The 15,187-nt window shown below is 44.0% G+C and overlaps 1 protein-coding gene across 2 annotated transcripts in view; it reads right to left on the minus strand.

The window, feature by feature from the left end:
* LRFN2 (leucine rich repeat and fibronectin type III domain containing 2) overlaps window positions 1-15,187 on the minus strand; it is a 1,526,854-nt gene that overhangs the window by 1,249,118 nt on the left and 262,549 nt on the right. The window lies entirely within an intron of this gene.

Consider the following 15,187-nt stretch of genomic DNA (forward strand, 5'->3'; position numbering starts at 1 on the left):
ATGTCAGGCAGGTAGCTGTGGTGGTTGGCCATCTTTGGGCCTCAAAAAGGATGGGTTGCAGCCTCATCAGCATATCTGCTTGTTTCATTATTTTGGAAAGGCAGTGGATGAATGGACAGACAGGAGGCCGGCTGAGTGATTTGAGGGTGCATAAGCAGATTGTCCGAGTGGGTAGCAGGCCCTAGTCTCCTGCATGCTTTGACTGGGACATTTTGCTTATAGGTTGAAGGGCTTGGCCTCCTGCAACTGAGGTCACAAAGGCCTTAAACACAATAGTAGATGTAATTTTCATATTACGGCTAATTCTGACAGAAGGACACGCCTGTAATGGATAAATAAGGTCCACAACTACAGTCTCAAATTTACTAGCAGTTCTCTTACATGCATATATTATATATATAGCACAATAGGTACTGGCTTTTTGAATCAAAAGTGGATCCATATACTTTGAAGTTAATAATATCACATAGTTTGATGTCACGTGTGCTGATATTGCATCACTTTTCTTTGCCAGTGCTCCTGTCCTTCTGCACCTCTGTTTCGGTAGTCCTCGTTTGCTGTTCTAAGTCTCTCATTCTGAGGAGCCTGATAATTGAGATCGATATCCCAGGCTCCTCGATTGACTCATTGCAGCCGGGCACCAGTAAGTCCAGAGGTGGTGAAATTCTAACACATAACAAGCTGGATCTGAGGATCCACTAAGTTAATTAGGAATGATTACGTGAATTGGGAATTGCGGTTCAAAGCCCTGTCAATATTTGACTTTTTCCCATATTTTGACACAAAGATTTTGGCATACAAAGGGACTTATTTACAAACCCATTGTGCCGCTGGTGCATCGCTTTTTAGATCCACCAGCGGCGCAGAGTGCCTGTCTATATTTACCACGTAGATCCACCCTGAGCAGCTTTTGATAAAATTGTAAATATGGTCCCCTTTCATGCATTACTCTGCATGAAAGGGCCGTTCCATAGGTATTGCTATGGGTGTTTCCCATGCAACATCCATGGTATCTGACACATTCCCATATTAACAAAGTATCGTAAACCTGGGAATGCTTCAGATTCCTATGCCTCAGGGGAGGCATTAGGGAGGTGCAACTAGGAGCAATACCTGGGACGACTCCTGGTTACTGACCTCACTGGGAACCGCTCCAACACCCACAACCACGCACGCAACCTAGGGGTTATCCTCGACTCCACCCTCTCCATGACTAAACAGGTCAACATCGTGTCCTCCTCCCGCTTCAACACCCTCTGCATGCTCCGCATGATCTACAAGTGGATCCCCACTGAAACGAGAAGAACAGTCACCCAGGCCCTCGTCAGCAGCAGGTTGGACTACGGAAACACCCTCTACGCAGGAGCCTTGGCCAAACTCCTAAGACGCCTCCAACGCATCCAGAACGCCTCTGCACGCCTGATCCTCGACATCCCTTGCCTCAGCCACATCACACCCCACCTGAGAGACCTGCACTGGCTCCTGGTCAGAAAGAGGATAACCTTCAAGGTCCTCACCCACGCACACAAGGCACTCCACAATACCGGACCAACGTACCTCAACAGACGACTCAGCTACTACACCCCCATCCGCCAGCCCTGCTCCGCCGACCTCACCCTCGCCACAGTACCCCGCTTCCGCCAAGCGACCTCCGGCGACAGATCGTTCTCCCACCTTGCCGCTAAGAACTAGAAAACCCTCCCCATCCACCTACGGCAGACCCAAGACCTGCTGACCTTCAGAAAACTCCTCAAGACCTGGCTTTTCGAGCAGTAGCAGCATTCCCCACCCAAGCGCCTTGAGACCCTCATGGGTGAGTAGTGCGCTTTACAAATGATATGATTGATTGATTGATCGATTGATTTCCCCTTGTTTTTCCTTGTTCTATGTGTGCTGCAGAATTCCTCTCGTGATTGGTTTTGTGCAGGAAGAGATCCCTTGAGTATTGATCTTGTGAATATAGTGCACTTTCACAAGTTATATGTTTCCCTGGTTATAGTACTGTCCTCCTTACTAAAGGGAGTCAACTTTCACTTGTAGTATTGCCATTTAAAAAAGAAATATTTTCAATTTAAATGAAAAAGTTTGCTCCAACTCCAAACATTTAACACCTTAAAGGCAGTCTGCACCTCATTCAGACTTGGATGTTCAATACAAACTGAAGCTTAACTTCACAAAAATAGAAATCCAGGCCACGGACAACAAGCAACAAATAGTCCAAACCTGGTTCATAAACATGCACCTGGATGGAAATCACTTGGATCCACTCTCAATTTCAATGCACCCTCAAGGAGCATATTCTTAAGGAACTCAAAGCAGCCTGCAAGACGACCTGGTACTATCTCTCTCTTCTAAAGAGAGTGAAACTGTTTCTCTTGGAACTTCAAAACTCCAATTCAGGCCTGTGCACTCTGACCCACAGCCTCCCAGACTCCTCATGGCACTGCTTAAAGGAATCCTAAAAGCAGCCGCACTCCTCATCTAGTGCCTGAAGAAATATGAGCTCATCACATTGGTTACCCTTATTGATTAATCATTTTCAAAACTAGCTGTATCATCTCCAACAACATCACAGCCATCATCCCTGCCCCTTTGACTGAAAAGCTCACCATCCCTAGTAGCTCTTACCACAACCACACAGGGGACATCAAGAGACTGGAAATGAAGAAATCAATAAAGAAAAGTAAAACAAGGGAATAGCCCTTTTCTATTTATGCACCCGGGATCTGGAGCAACTTCCCAGTATCCAACAGGACTGCCCCAACCAAGCTCCATCATAAAAAAGTGCTTAAGAGAACCCTCTTTCAGAATGACATCACACACTTCTGTTCTCACAACAAAGGTACCAACCAACACTCGTTGGCTGTGTCTTTGCCCTTGTCCTTACTCTAAACTTCACTGTCATTTTCCTGTTTTTGCTCCATAAAGATACCCCATACATACATACAGAAGAAGTAACAAACTAAAGACAGTTCTCCACCCTAGTCAATATCAAAAAGGGACAACGCAGAAGAGAGCAAGTGGATGTTCGACACCATGCATATTGGTATAAGGATGAATGGAAGTAATGTAAAACAAAGTCTCTGCTATGATTTACAGGCAACAATTGGGAGATCCAAGAGTAGTTTTATATTCTATTCTGTGTATGAGACAACTAACATTTTGGTCACACTACTATATTTTGTATTGCCAGTATTGATCTCTATGGTATCAGCAAGATGTGTACCCGCCTTGAAAGATAAAGGTGACAGCAAGTGCTGCTGCTATAAGTTTTATTTGATACATGTTGGCGATACCATTAAAATCTACATTAAAGTATGTCCTGAATGCGCTTGATATCTGGCGAGTAGAGCAGGCTATAGCATCGTATGAGTATTGCCACGAGAAAGTGGCAGGAAATGTGCGATGATGTTTCTCATCCTTTAATCAGAGAAATGAATAGTAGGAGTTTAGACACCAAAACAAACTAATCAATTTATGGCAGCACCAGTTCAGCAGTTGTATCCAATATATTATTCACTTAGAACAATCACTTCCAACAAAGATGTTTATAATTAATCAATTTGTCAAGAATTTAATTGCAGCCGACACGTGTTCGGCAATCTGTTGTTGCTCTGTCAACATTGAAAAACCAACTGAAGCACCAATTTACTCATACAGTTCCTTTTAACATTCATTTATTCATATTTTTATTTAAAACCTTCCATTAAACTAAAATAATATGTTTCTGTCCATGGTAATAACAGTTAATACTGATATATGTGACAGAGTAAGCACATCATGATTAAATGCATATGAATGATCTTTGGCTAACCTTTAAAACAAAAATTTTGATTCATGTGTTGTTTAGCACATATTACTCTTCTGGACCATTCCAGACACCTGAAATCATTCTTCTTTCCAATGAAAATTGCCAAATGATGAATCACATTTGTTTTTCATAACAAAGATCTTGTCTGGTCAAGCTATTCATATTGCCTATGAATATACAATCAATTTGACCACTGTATAAATCTTAACGATAATATTCATGATCTATCGCTCTCATCTCTTTCCTCCATTCATCATTAATTCATATTTCCTAAAACAATAATTGGTCCCTTTTATATTTCAGATAGGTTACATGTTTCTTATGAATGCTATAAAGTCCTCAATGACGTAAAAGCAACACGCCTCTCTTGCCAAACATGTGTACCAATAGATAAGATGCTGCAATAAGTTGAGCAAACATAGTGCCCAAAAGTAGGTTCAGTAAGAATAGCGATACCAAGGAACTAGTAGACAGAAAGAAAATCATGAGCCAGTCTGAAGGTACCTCGTTATGTACAAATCATTTACCCAGTGCTAGTTAACACATCAGAGTAAAGGCAATGATTGTCCAACCCCTTCGGGCGCAATGTTACAAAACAGTCCTCGGTAAGGGTGGAGGAGTGATACTGACTTTTTCAGATGCCATGAGGCATGAGAAGATCCCAGAGTAAATCTATCACTCCAAGAGTTAGTCTGGGTGGTGTACTACAAATACAGTCCTCTTCGCCCTGTTTGTGACAGGCTGCAGTCTCCCTACTCTAGTACATCTGATATTCCATATATACCAGCATATTGTCCCTTTGACCATGGATTGCATCTTCAATTCCTACATGGGTCCACTGGGACAAATTCATTTAGCTAAAGGAATAGGCTATCACATAGATGTTTTTGTCACCTACCTACTCCAGGAGTCTGCTGCTGGCCATCAATAGTTGTTGTGCATTGCCACCTGTACATCCAGTGTTGGATGACAGCCAACTAAACTTGCCTCAACATTTCTAAGATAGCAGGCCTAGGATTCTAGCTCCTGAGGATGCAGACCTCCTTCTACAGCTTTCCTCCTTGGGTTTCACTTGTAACACCGAGCACCATGTCTACAGATGTGGAGCAGTCTTGAAAGATGATCTGTCCTTGATGCATTGGTGCATCTGGTCAAAAGACCAACATACGTCTTCATTGCTTCATATTCAGTTTAAAGAGGACAGTCACATCTATCCAAAACTGAAAGGTTGTTCAAACAACACATCACTTTCAAAAGCTCGAGAAGGACACACAAACACTTTTAGGACCTGACCTCCCTGTAGGTTCACCAGAGCACACTCAGCCTGCCAACCAGACATATAAGATTAGAATACAACAGCTTGCAGACATTCTGGCAACTGAGCAGGGATTTGTTTAGGGGCAGATCCCCTCCTCCCCTCTAAGGGAGCACTGAAGACCAGCCTGTAACTGTGCACATGGATACTACTCTCCTTTGTAAACATTCACGTAGTGCGGATTTTAAACAGCATGTCCTTCTTTCACCATCACTCTTCTTCCCACATTGGGCACCATCAGCGCTCTGAAATTGATTACCACAACCAGTCTCTCAAAGAACAGCAGCACTTTGCTGCTGTGGAAAGTGCAGGGTAAGATGTGTGGAGCTCCAAGCACTTGCCTCCTTCTGGTCCCTTGCCATTAACAGAGGTATATTACAATGCTATAATGTAGCTGGCAATGCATGAGGTGACAGAGGTGTACATGGTTGGGTTTCCATGCCATGTTCAGAAATCATCTCTATAGGACTAGGAGAGCTGGCCAATGTAGGGGTCCTGGAGTCTTGCATACTGAAGACCAGTACTGAGATATCTCTACAGGCTGCTTCAGAATTCAACACAGGTGTATCCAATGAATGCAGGATCAAAGAGTGTACTTGGCAATCAAGCGCCCACCCTGGTGTGATATATTCAAGGGACCCTAAGTGTAGGGTACAATAACGTGTGTTTTGTCATCCCACACCTGTGTAGTCTTGGTTTCAAGGGGGTGTACATGGAACAGTAGTTAGATATTGCACTGTAAGGCAGGAAATATAAATCGGGAGTCAGATATTTTGGAGAAATGGAAGGCCAATGAATAAAGTGTTCGAAATGGTCCAATACCATCGAATGGTTGTTTTGATTTGATTTTGTGATTTGTGTAGTACCTAAATAACCATGGTCAGAGGCACATTGTGAAGTATAGCTGAATTGTTTAGATTGAGAAGTAACGGCCAAATTGATCATGTAGTGGATGAAGAAGCAGTGGGCAAGTACAATAAGTGTAAATGAAGACCTAGTAGCAGATTGTTAAAGATGTAATGCACAGGTCAAGGACCCAAAAGTTCCCATAACCCACAGAGTTGCATCTGGTTCAATATTGTCTCCTGTCTTCTTCAACCTGTTGATCGAGCTGACGGGTGATGTAGTCAAACATATCAGCATCAAGATTCCACAATAAGCCAATGATGCTCAATTCTACTTGGACGTGTCCTCCCCTTCAGAAGCCAGCGCTTCAAACACTGCCTGCACACCATCAGGCCTAAATGTCCGGTGCCTACCTGGAGCTCAAACCAAACAAAACAGAATTCCTTGTACGAGACAAGAACAACAAACAAGAAACAGTACAAACATGGCTCAATTAGATGAACCTTAAGGACTTTGAGCCCCAACCTTTTACTATGCTAAGTCATTTGGTTTTACTCTGGTCGCCAACCTCACCCTGAAGAAATACCTTGCCAAGGCCCTGTACCAGCTCTCTCTTCTAAAGAAAGTGAAAGCATTTTTTCAGAAAGCAGCTTCAGACCTGCAGTTCAAACCCTCCTATTCTTACATCTGATTGGCAGTAATATCCTGCTCCGTGGCCTCCCAGATTCCACACGGGCAACCCTTAGGCACGCCGCAGAACGTTTCCTCCTGGGCATGAAGACATATGCCCCCATCATCCACATCCTGATGGAACTTTATTAGCTCCCCTCGCAAGTCCGCTCCATCTGCAAAACTCACTGCATCATTTACAAAGCCATCAGGACCAGCATCCCACTTATATTTGAGATAAACTCACTATTTCTGGTCACTCCCGCAGCCAGTACCCTATTGGAATGCATACTAGGAAATATGAAAATCGAAAAACAAGACAGCAGGCTTTTTCCATCTATGCAACCAGGATCCCGAACCACATCTCCATATCCATCAGGACTGGCCCACCTCTGACTCCGTTTAAGAACGTGTTGAAGATTCACATGTTTCAATAGCGCTACATCACAAAGCATGTACCCGTAACAATCCAACTACCTCTCCTATCAGTTGTTGACTTTGTGTTTCTCTTTGGCCATGTAGAAGGCTCTGCTGCCTTTTGGCTGAGGTGGGCATGATACAAATGCCACATACATACATACAAGTAGTAGATGAGCGAGTTACAGGCATGTTGAGAAAAACCAAGGCACTGGTACACTAAGAAGCAGTCTGATGGTGATTGACAAAGTAATTGTAAGATAGATGTAGGAGATGTAGGAGCAACAGACAAGTGGTCAAAGAGGTCAGTGTAGGCGAAATAGGAGGCAGCTGAAGAAGCCATGGGCACATGGCTAAGGAAGCAGTGGACACATGGACATGTGTGTGATGCAGCCATATCCACCTGTATGAAAAAGCATGGGACAGGTGGAAGATACAGAGGATAATGAAACATTGAACATGTAAGAGGCAGGTAAACGAATATCAACGGACACAGAGAGAAAGGTGAAATGGACAGGCAGAACATTTGAGGGTTTGGAGACATTGGGGCATATTTACAAGCCCCTATCGCCACAGGAACATCACTTTTAACGACGTTCCTCTGGCGAAAGGGGCTTCGCCTTATTTACAAGGCAGCATTAAGCCACTTAACATAGCTTAACACTGCCTTGTAAATAAGGAACCCTTTCATGCTGTACTACGTGTAAGGGGTGGGCGATGGGTGTTGCGGTGGGTGTTCCCCCACAACACCTGTTGATTTTGATGCTGCCCCCTATTTACAAGGGTGGCATAAATAGGAGGCATTGCCAGAATTAAGACCAGGGTAAATCTGGTTTTAACAGGGCAAAACGGGCAGAGATGCTTTATTCCCCTCGTTTTTGCTGTTTCTCTGTGTGCTGCATTGTGCAGAACACATAGAATGAGCAGATGCCATGTATGATTGTTTATGTGCAGTGAAGTTTCCCTTCCTGCACATAAACAATCAGTATAAAAAGGACGATTCGCAACTTCTACGTGTGCTGCACAAAGCAGCACACATAGAAGTTGCAAATCCCCATTCTGGATTGTTTATGTGCAGGAAGGGACACCTTCCTGCACATAAACATCCCCTCAATGCAGGTACCCCTGCACAATGGTGCAAGAGTGCCTAAGTTGCTGCTAGGCAGCAGAATTTAGCACCAGTGCAGGGAGAAATGCAGGAGTGAGCGTTATTATTGTAAATACGGCGCATCCCTGCATTTCTAAAGTGACGGCGCGCGGCGTTAGCAGTTTTGGAGATACCCCGCGCTCCGCCACTTCTTGTGAATATGCCCCATTGTGTGGCTTTTTGAGCAGTTTGGTCTAGCTCTGTAAAGAGACTTGCCATCACTTCCTCGGGGACATTCTTGCGAAGCTGAGCTATTTTCTCGGTTTCGCTCTCTCCAGCAGACACGTTCGCCTCTCTGCAGCGCAGAGCCCCACGGGGCCAGCAGCCTCCATCCCTGCCGGGGAGGGCTGTGTGCACATGATAACAGGAGGCAGACCGTCCACAGCTCCTATTTCCAGGAAGAAACTCGACTTGTTCAGGATATTATTGATGTTAAAGGACAGCCTTTCATCTCACTCTTGCCAAAGGCAAGGGAAACGTGTGGCATGAAATAGAAAACACAAAGGGGCCTTAAAATCATATCTGTTCTTTATCACTTTGGTTACAAAGCTGTCCTCCTGCGCCCAGAGTGAAACTTGCCTCAAGTGGTACTGACGCCAAACTTTTCTGCTCTGTACTTGAGTACTTATTAAATAAGGTGATGTATGGTTGAAATCCCATCAGGACACTGACTGCCTGATTCATTATTCAAGGACTTGTAAAGTGAATGATAAGTAACTACAGGTAAGCGTGAGGGTTTATAGTGTACACACGTTTATGTGATGCCTCTGAATTTTTAACAGGGCCAGTAGTTCAAGTGGGGCGGGTCCTGGCTATGCTCAGCACCAGCAGTAATTAAAATAAAACTAACATTAAAAAGAGCGCCTCCTGGGCATATGTTCAAGACCTTAACTTTAGACTGAGCTTTCTTTCCTCGCCAAATAGTGCAGGAAACCTAAAGGAAATTCAACTCAGCAGTGTACTCCCGTTTTACACTACATATGTTTTACTTCTTGCTGCATGCAAAGCGTCGTTATCCCTTTAAGTCATTTTCCCTAATGCTGCGCTCCTAATTTCATGCGACTTTTGAGTCTTGCATAGTGCCTACTGCAAATGAGTCGCCTCTAGGCGTCTGTGTCATTTCATGGTGTGAGTGGGTGTACAGTAGGAGGAGAATGAGAGCTTCTGAGGTCCAAAGCAGTGCAGGTTTTTCACAGTGCCTGTAAGAGGATGAGAAAGGACTTCAGGCTGTATGCCCATCCAGTCCTTGGCCTCTTTGCAGAGCGTACAGAGTATTTGTCACATATGTGCTATTTGAAATAACATTTTTTATGGGAAAGTATGTGAAGGAACTGCACAGGTGTGAACATTTTGACAGTGTGTAGAAGAAATAGGATGCAGTGTTTATGGGTGGGGAGACGAACTAAAACATGAAATATATTGAGAACCTCTGAAAAAGAAATGTGGGGAGAGAAGGGGCTTAGGAGACTAACACAGGGGGAAAGAATACAAAGGAAAGTAATGTGACAGGTGACAGAGAGAACAGAGCTTTTGAGGTACCCCCCGTCCACATACCATTGTAAGGTTTTATTCACAATCTTATATTTTTAATATCTCCTATTTTTAGATTCATGTATGTATTGTTATTTATATAGCTTCTAACGTAGGAGCATCTAGAGCTCTCGACATTACTAGGTGGCTGGAGGTGATCTACAAGACTGTGTACACCAAGGAGGACTACTTAAATACAATTTACATTGGTAAGCATAGGGGGATTCAGCAATTTTCTCAATAATCTCTTGAGGTGTAAAGAAGCCCAAACGTTGAGGTTCGTGCCTGGGTCCCCTGGTTCCAAGTTTGCAGCTCTGGCAGCTGCAGCTGCTAGGCACCACTCCTCCTCCCACATCGCCTGCAGAATGTAAACATTTTGGATTTCACCTTTCACAACAATCTCATTGTTACTCGTTTAGATACCCAATGAATAAAAATCACTGCTGACATTTATTGGCAAAGCCAGTAGGTCTGGCTTGTCTCAGGTGTTTATGTCTGTTGTTATGTGAAATGTTGCCGCTGGATTTGGTGGCTTAGAAGACTGATGTGTACAATGTAAGGGCCTGTCTTCGACCTTATGGTCACAGGTTCAAATCCCAGTGGGTCCACTCAGCATTTCATCATTCTGAGGTCAATAAAATGAGTACCATTAAGTTGGGTAACAATAAACATCTGTTATTCAACATCAAGAGTCCCTTGGGTGAATGTGTACTTTACAAATACAGATGTTATGTTTGAATGCACTCACCAGAAACACATATGGAGGCACCCACATACTGTCCATGAAGCATGCTGCGGATTACAGTAAACATGTTTCAGGATCTGCCTTTAGTAACATAGTCCAGCATCTTGTGCACGATTCCTAGTTTTGTTTCTGTGGACATGTTCCTTTAAGAGACCGCCACCTTTTTCATCTCACTAAAGCACTGAATATGACATATATGGGTCTAATTCACTCAGCCTAACATTTGCCAGACACCTAAAAACACGTCACTCAGGCACACAAACACACACATGCACACAGAGGCATGCACAGACCAACAGACTTCGCCATTCCTATTATGGGCAGCTTACAAAGCTCTTGTCTGTGTGTGAAGAACATTTACATTTACCACTTCTGCAATCACTGATGCAGAGTTGTGCCACAAAGTGTGACAGCATGGGATCAACAGAAATTATCTTTTTTATGTGAAAAATTAGTTTCGCTGCATACCTCTATTTTCTAAGGATGAAAATCATTTTTTCATATCAGATGGTTTAATCACATGCATGTTCTAAGTTCTAGCAGATCAAATTCAGTTGTCCCTGATATTATTAAAACGCTATTCAGGCAATATGCCTCGTTAGAGTTTTTCCTGGGTTAATATTGCATGTACTGCCCTCTATCGGACACCTCTGGTTTGGGCTGCAGTGCTACAACCACTGAAAATAACACGGTGGGCAACTGTGAATCCCAAGCTGTTTGTCATACTAAATGTAAATCGTTCAAATAAGTCACATGGACAAAAAATACACCGCCAATAGTAATACATTTCAACCACTAACACAATAAAATGTATTCCGCCAGATGTCACGTTTGAAATGTGGTACACCTGGATGAGGTAAAAACACATGCATTTTAAAACTGTACATGTACGTAACCCCTGACACGGGCACCGTAGTGCAAGATGGCAGCAGGGCAGCACCTAAGGTGGATCTCCCAGTCTGAGTCCTCAGATATAGCTCCTGGAGTTCTTTTTTCAGATATAGCTCAGAGACAGAGTTCTTAGATATAGCTCCCAGTCCAAATTCTCGGATATAGCTCCCAGTCAGAGTTCCGAGATAGCTCCCAGTCAGAGTTCTCAGATATAGATCTGAGCCAGAGTTCTCAGATTTAGCTCCCAGTCAGAGTTCTCTTCTCAGATATAGCTACAGTCAGTTCTCAGATATAGCTCTAAGTCTGAGTTCTCGGATATAGCTCCCAGTCAGAGTGCTCAGATATAGCTCCCAGTCAGAGTGCTCAGATATAGCTCCCAGTCAGAGTGCTCAGATATAGCTCCCAGTCAGAGTTCTCGGATATAGCTCCCAGTCAGAGTTCTCAAATACAGCTCCCAGTCGGAGTGCTCAGATATAGCTCCCAGTCAGAGTTCTCGGATATAGCTCCCAGTCAGAGTTCTCAGATACAGCTCCCAGTCAGAATGCTCAGATATAGCTCCCAGTCAGAGTTCTCAGATATAGATTCCAGTCAGAGTTCTTGGATATAGCTCCAAGTCAAAGTTCTCAGATATAGCTCCCAGTCAAAGTTCCCAGATATAGCTCCCAAGAGTAGCTGCCATCCCCAGCTGGCAGCACCAGAACTGGTTCCACTGGCCCAAAGGTTGCCTATCTCCACCTCTTCCGCTACCGCAATCCTTCAGCGTCATCATAACAGACACTGCGTTGGACTGCCTTCTGAGGAACTGTGTTCACTGGTGGTTGGTTGCATCTCACAACCACTTTCTGATCTGGTGACTTGGTGTCATTGACATCATTCACTGCTCTATCCAGACCTGTGCTCTGGGGAAGTTTGAGCACAGATGTAGTAGCCAGCTCACTGAGGTCTCAAGCCCATGGACCAAAGGGAGGTGAGCTACCTGGTCTCTCTGCCTTCAAATGGTCACCTGGATGCCTCATCGCTTTCAGCATGTGACCTAGACAGCTGGGCAGAGTGTCAGATGTCACTGTCTGACAACGAGGCTTTCAAGATGTGTCAGATGTCACTGTCTGACAACGAGACTTTCAAAACTCTGCGGCATGTATACAAGGCCCATAGCGCCACCGGAGCAACACTTTTTTTTAATGCTCTGAGAAGCTGTCCACTGGCCCAAAGCTACCTTACGTGGCTTTTCATGGCCTTGTAAATATTGTCCCTTTCCATGCGTGAAATGGGCTTGCAATAGGTGCATCTGTGGGCATACACAACACCCATTACTTTTTGACGCTACCCCAGATTCACAAGGGTCTTTAAATCTGAGGCAGTGCCAAAAACTAACACCATTAAAAATCAGGAGTGGTGCAACGAGAAGAAATACTTTTATTTCTCCTCGTTATTTGCTCTTTCTATGTGTGCTGTATTGTGCAGCACACCTAACAGGAGCAAGCTGCTTTTAATGATTGTTTATATGCAGGAAGGTGTCCCTTTCTGCACATAAACAAACATCCCTGCAACACAGGCACCCTAGCACCATGGCAAAAGGGTGTCTGAATTGGCACTAGGCAGCTTTTTTAGCGCTGGTGCAAGATAAAACACAGGGCTGCGCCATATTCTTGTGAATACAGCACATCTCTGCGTTTTTAAAATGGCGCAGTGCTGCTAAATTGGTTGCAGTACTGCGCTGTGCCATTGCTTTGAAAGTATGCTCCTCTGTGCCACTGATGGGGACAATAAGAGGTTTGGAGGTATATGAATCATAAATCATGTGTGTCCTCAACGTTAAGGTGTCCACCTTTGCTACGCTCCACATTTAACTTGCCGGAATCACCACTTAGTACTTGAAATATTACAGGAACAAGTGGATGCCATTTTAGGTGTGGACTTTGGTAATTAGGATTTATGTAATCATGATATGGATGTAAAAAATCGAAATGAGAAGAAACTGTTCTTCTATACTGTTCTAACCCTGCAACCTCTCTCTCCCCTTTTCTTCAACAAATAGCCTTCTTTTTTCAAATCTCAGGCTACCGTCTTAATACCGACAAATGTGAAGTCTTACCTTTAAATGTTTTATGTCAAAAACATTTCTTTGTCTTTTCTGTTTTTTGATGGCAATCATCTAAAATACAATATTTGGGCTTGTGGTTTACCTAGTTTTTTTTCTTAAAGCTTTATTTTTCAGTTTTATGCATACATGAACAAGGTATACAGTACATAGGAGTGTATAGTATCGCCAATAACAAAAAATATATGCAGTATGACAAGTATTATATGCTGCATTTAATGGTACAGGTGATCATTGGAATGTGGGTGGAAATCTAAGACATACAATAAGGTGTTCAACAGAGTAATTTTCAGTACATGGAAATCTTCGTTGCTCCGAGCCCCAACTTAGCACAGATAACACTACAGTGAGAGTGACAGATAATAAAGACTTTTCAACCTCATGAATATTCGTCCCATACCATGCTTCTAGCCGACCCTCTCAGGAACGATAACACTAGCTATCTGTGATGCTTGTTTGAATTGTTTCTTTGCAATGTAATTTCTATATGGACCCCAAATGTCCACTGGTCGCGAAGTTTTTGGGATCAGCGTAAAGTATTCCTCGCAATTAATATTGCAAAATGTTAAACTGCGAAGCCATGATTATAGTGAAGGGGCCCGTTTGCTACCCCATAGTAGAGCAATCTCCTGCTTAGCTAACAGGAAACCTAACGCTGCCAATTTCCTGACCTTCCTAGGGAAATTAACCACGTATGCCAATAGTGCGATCTCAGGAGTAGGAAGCAACAGCATGGAGAGTATGTGCCCTAATGTGGTGTGTACCTGAGTCCAGTATTGGTGTATTTTAGAACATGTTCAGGAGAGGTGGGCAATGTCAGCAAATGGAGCCAAGCATTTCTGGCAGTGGTGGGGCGTGGTATGGACTATCCTATGGGATCGGGCAGGCGTGTGATATATTCTGCGGAGAAACTTAAAATGAAGCAACTTATGCCAGCAGTTCAATGAGACCTCTTTAGTTGCCCTGCAGCATTGTTCCCATTGGTCGTCAGTAATGGACCTGCCCAAATCCAACTCCCAAGCCATTCGTACTTTAGCATCAGAGAATCGTCTGGACATCCCACATTGCTTGTATAGTTTTGAGATCAGATGTGTGCCTGTAGGGCTTTTGATAAGTAGTGTCAGTGGTGGGGTGGCTCAGGGGCCGATGGAAAGGAACGGAACGTGGCCTGAAGCATGGAGTACATGCATTTCAGAACAAAGGTGTCAATAAAGGAGCGTTCACTGAATCGGGCTTCTTCTGACACGAGAAGACATGATCTTCAGGAAACAGGTCGCCTATCATGTGAATGTGGAATTTCTCAAGTGTGCGTAGAATCAAGACCTCCCCCGTTATGGGAAGCAATGAAGGGTTTGGCAGGGGTCACTCCGGAGAATACAACTGAACAGGGCCCAACAGTCTACGTAGCCTGTCTCATGCCCAGCAGGTGGTGGAGACCGTTTGGATGTCATGGGGTCACCAGGGAAACCCGTGGGTAGGATAGCGGAAAGTTATGGTAGGAGTACTAGGTCAGCCTCCGGCTTCAAATATGGGACACATTCGTCCAGGTGGTACCAGGCATATGCATAACAACATTGTGCTGTCAGGAAGTTCAAATACATGTCTGGGACCCCAAAGCCCCCTCTCTCAGACAGCAGGGTCAAGGTCTGCCAGTTCACACGTGGTGTCTTGTCCACCCAAGCGAGACGCAAAAGGAGTGTACCCAGTTGAAGAAA

This window comes from Lissotriton vulgaris, chromosome 6 (assembly GCF_964263255.1).
Source record: "Lissotriton vulgaris chromosome 6, aLisVul1.2, whole genome shotgun sequence".
Lineage (NCBI taxonomy): Eukaryota > Metazoa > Chordata > Amphibia > Caudata > Salamandridae > Lissotriton > Lissotriton vulgaris.